Here is a 4236-nt window from a genome sequence, read left to right as displayed (position 1 = left end):
CATACCGCGACCCGGACACATCCTGCGGCTGACGGGTACTACGCTGCCCTTCTCCAAGGGACTTCACGCCACGAGCCCGGACCCATCCTGCAGCTGGTGGAAACTCCGACTCCCTCCCATAGGGATTTCACTAACGTTCTTCCCAAAAACCCAAGTGCAAAACGCAAATTTTTTTATTATAATTTCATCAGTCCTAATACAAGAGCAAAGGCCTCTATATATAAGCCTTAAAAGAAACTAAAAGACAATTTTGCCCCTTGGGCTTACATAAAACAAATCCTTAAGTAGGGTAAAAAAAGAAAAAATGCATAATTAAATAAAAATTACAATTAAATAAAATAAGAATAAAATGAAGGGATCTCGGCCGTCGATCTTCAGCTCCTCGGATAGGCATGGACGGTTGGATGTCCGCATCATTCTCCCGGGGTGGAAAAGACTCGACTCCGTCGAGTTTGCGTCCAGGGTGAGCAACCATGCTCTGAACCAAACTGATGTAGAACGGGGAGGATTTGAGTAAAAATCTTGAGAGAAATCTGATAGAAAGTAGTCCAGATGAGAATTAGCTTGATTTTGAAGAGAATAAGTGGCGGAGAGAAGAACCCAAGGGAAGCCTTGAGTGCTTCGGCTAACCAGCAAGCTTAGCCATTCAACTTTCTTCCCCAAATCTGCCTTTCCCGTGGATAGATTTTGAAAATTTCAGCCAGCTTGGATGGGAAACGTAATTGGGTTTGATTGACTTGATTGGTGGAGTATTAATTACTAATATTAATCAGAGGAAAAATTAAAACCCAAGCCAAATGAAAGAGGGAAAACGGTATGAGAGGGAGGAAATTATATTTCACTATACCGAAAAGCAGCAATCAAAAGTTTTGGAAAACTTTCCAAAACAATAAGCTGTTATGGGAAAAGGCTCCAACTCAATTCTGTAGAGTAAATTCAGGAAAGAAGATATGAGGGGGAGAGCAAGGCCAGCAACATGGAGCGATAGGAATAGGAAATATGTGAGAGGAAGGGGACGTGATAGTAATAGAAAATTTGAGGATTCCTATTTATGATTTTAGATTTAGGGAAGATTTAATTTAAATCCTCTTGAATTTAAAATTCAAAATAAATCTAAATCAAATACTTCCCTAAAAATAGATGAACTCATTTAGGAAATATTTTGAATTCAAATTTAGACATGAATTTGAATTTCAAATTATTTCCAACTTGATCCTAACCTAAATTAGGTAAAACAAATAAGAGAATCCAGGGAGTGGGGCCGGCCTAGGAGAATGGGATGATGAAGGGAGGTGGGCCAGCGGGTGGGAAGAGGTCGGCCGGCGGGATGTGAAGAGGTGGTCGGTGCTTGGGTGGAGGTATCTTTGATATTTTGTTTATTTGTTTTTGTTCCTTCTTATTGCTCTTCGTCATTATCTTCATCTTCTTCCTCCTCCCCATCTCCGTTTTGGCCGCCGGATTTTCACCTCCACCCGAAATCCCCCCATACCCGAACCCATGCCGCCGGCTCCACCCCATTAGCCGCCGGCCCAACCTTCCTCTCCACCCCTTTTGGATTTCCTAATTTGGTTGGGTTAATTTAGGGATTGATTTGAATTTGAAATTATTCAAATTCAAATTTCAAATTCTTTCCTAATTTAGTTCATCTATTTTTGGAAATTGCTTTATTGAAATCAATTTGAAATTAAATTCAAAATCTGATTTATTGCCTCATTTTCATAACTCTTAATTTAAATTCATTTGAATTCTAAATTCAATTGAATTTTAAATTCAAATCTAAGAGCATTAAAACACCACATTCAATGCCCCTCACAACCCCATTACTGCTGCCGTCCATCACTCCTGGGCTTGGATTAGGAAACTCTTCCTAATTCCTAATGTCTCTGTTTAGAAATAACTCCACCTTTTGTTAGCTGAAACGTTTAAAGCCAACCCCTTTAATTGGTTTCCAAAATCTGAGAATAAACATTAGGAAATATTTCCCTATTTCCCTCCCAGTTTACCACCTCCCTTTACTGAAAATTCCCAAAATCTGTCCACGAATTTTACCAAGTCTCTCACATTAATTCTCTTCCATTAAATCCTCTCCAAACTCCACCCACACAGCAGGCCGAATTTTCCCAAGGCTTCACCTTGGGTTGCCGTCTTCCCAATCAGCCTTAAATCCTCCCTTAAGTCTTCAACCAAACTCTTCCTTCCCCTACCCCTATTTTCTCAAGAGAAAATCTGAGAATTTTCTTCTCAGATTTTTGGTGAAATCTGAACTTGCTGTCAAACAAAAAAAAAATATGGAGAGGAGATTTGTCCCTAGCAAAGCGTGTTTCCGTTCTACATCAAAAAGACACCATGCCCTTCCATATCTGCAGTGAAAGTGTAACACTAAGGTGAAAATTAAAGGATGGTCATTTATGATATAACTGAAAAGTAAAGGCTATTTAATTTTATTCTAAGATCTTCTAAATTGACCCATGCCTTAGTGCCTACTATATGAGATAAATATGGAACAATATGTAACAAGCATTTCGCAACATCTGAAATTATCAAGCCAAGAAAATGTGTACTTGTTTCAAACATAAACCTTAAAATTTTACAATAAAAGAATAGCGAATGTAAATGCAAAAGGTTTACTGGTGCTAGTTAGCATTTATGCGGAGCAGCTGTCGCGTAAAAAGATATGCATGCAGTTGAACATACCGCTGTATAAGGGAAACATCAGTTGTGGGCACATCTAAAACAGGATTAGCATAATAAGACCCTTTATATGTATCTGCATTATGTGAAAAAATGGGATCAATAGTATCAAGAACGTCAAATTAAAAATTTGAATATGTAAAACACGGTTATATCACAAAATTTCTTATCATTCAAAAAAAATTATAGCGAACAAAAAACCTGATATTATTGAAGAACAGGCGCAGAAAAGGAATAAATAACAAGTATTTAGAAAGCCAAAACAAAATGGTTGACATGTGGTTAAATGGTTAATAATGATGAAAAATTAAAACCCTTAGTTTTAATCATAGGCTAACAATTCAAACTTATTTTCATTTATCATATAGTTTCCATAATTGCACCTCTTTTTTTTTCATATACGAGGAAAACTTAAAATTGCATAATGATGTCTATCAATGATGAAACAATCATTTGGCTGCAGGCAGAACTAAAACTAATGGAAGTTCATACAACGGTGACACTTACCAAATTTACCAGACTCAAGCTTCTCCTTTCCATGGCTCCATCCAAAATTATATCTGTGAAATAAAGAAAAAACAAGATGCTCTAAACTTGTCTTAAGAGTATCATCAACTCATAAAAATAAAATACGTCTTGTTAATCTAGGGAAACTAGTAGTTTTACAAAGAATATGTTCAAAATCTTACAACAAGAGAAGGGAAACAAATAAATCCTACTTAAATTTGTTTCATCAACGTAAACTGAATAAAAGGGAAATAAAACCTGACCAAATAATGCTGCTGCTAATTTGTGTTTCCCTATTAAAAGTTGTAACAACAACAACAACATTAAGCATTTATCCAACTACGTGGGGTCCGCTACATGAATCATTTTCCTTCATTATGTCATGTTAAGAGTCAAATTCTTGTTTAAATCTAATAAAAAAGGTCATTTCTAATATTTTCTAACCAAGTCTTTTAGGTCTACCTCTACCTTTCTTAACTTAAGTCAAATCCAATACATCTAGTCTCCTAACCGAGTTAGCGGAAGACCATCATTTTATGTGATCAAACTATCTAAGATGACTCTTTCAAATCTTATCTTCCACTAGATCTACTCCAACCTTTTCATCTTGTATCCAAGAGCAAAATCACTCAGCCACCTAAGCGTCCTCATCTCTGCAACACTTAACTTAATATCATGCTTCTCTTTCAATGGCCAACATTATGCACCATAAAGCATTGCAAATCTCATCACCATCTTGTAGAATTTTGATATGCCTTGATAACGAAATCAATAAGAAAAGACAGTACAAACAACATAAATTGAGAAACAACGACTGATTTTTGTATTAAAACATCAACACCAAAGAAAGAAATAATGATCTACTATTAGAGAGGTAGATCGTCTTTCCCACTTTAACTAGAAGCCGCTGGGAAGCCCTCAAGAAAACTCCAGAAAAAACTATAGCAAACTCTCAAAACAAAACTTGAAAATTAAACCCTAGAATCAATCCTAAATAAACTCTATAATTCCCCCAAAAGCATCCACCTTAATTAATGT

At 36.4% G+C, this 4236-nt stretch overlaps 1 long non-coding RNA gene across 1 annotated transcript in view; it reads right to left on the bottom strand.

Moving 5' to 3' along the window:
- The window catches only part of LOC110102161, a 14032-nt gene extending 10759 nt beyond the window's left edge, over positions 1-3273 (bottom strand). The window contains exons 1-2 of the long non-coding RNA XR_003700482.1: positions 3199-3273; positions 2695-2767 (exon numbers count right to left, since the gene is read on the bottom strand). This is a non-coding gene — a long non-coding RNA (uncharacterized LOC110102161). The remainder of the gene's footprint in view (positions 1-2694; positions 2768-3198) is intronic.
- Between the last annotated feature and the right edge of the window lie 963 nt (positions 3274-4236).

This window comes from Dendrobium catenatum, unplaced genomic scaffold (assembly GCF_001605985.2).
Source record: "Dendrobium catenatum unplaced genomic scaffold, ASM160598v2 fragScaff_scaffold_414, whole genome shotgun sequence".
Classification (NCBI taxonomy): Eukaryota; Viridiplantae; Streptophyta; class Magnoliopsida; order Asparagales; family Orchidaceae; genus Dendrobium; species Dendrobium catenatum.
Note: the sequence above shows the minus strand (reverse complement) of the source record. Positions and strands in the feature narration are given on the sequence as shown.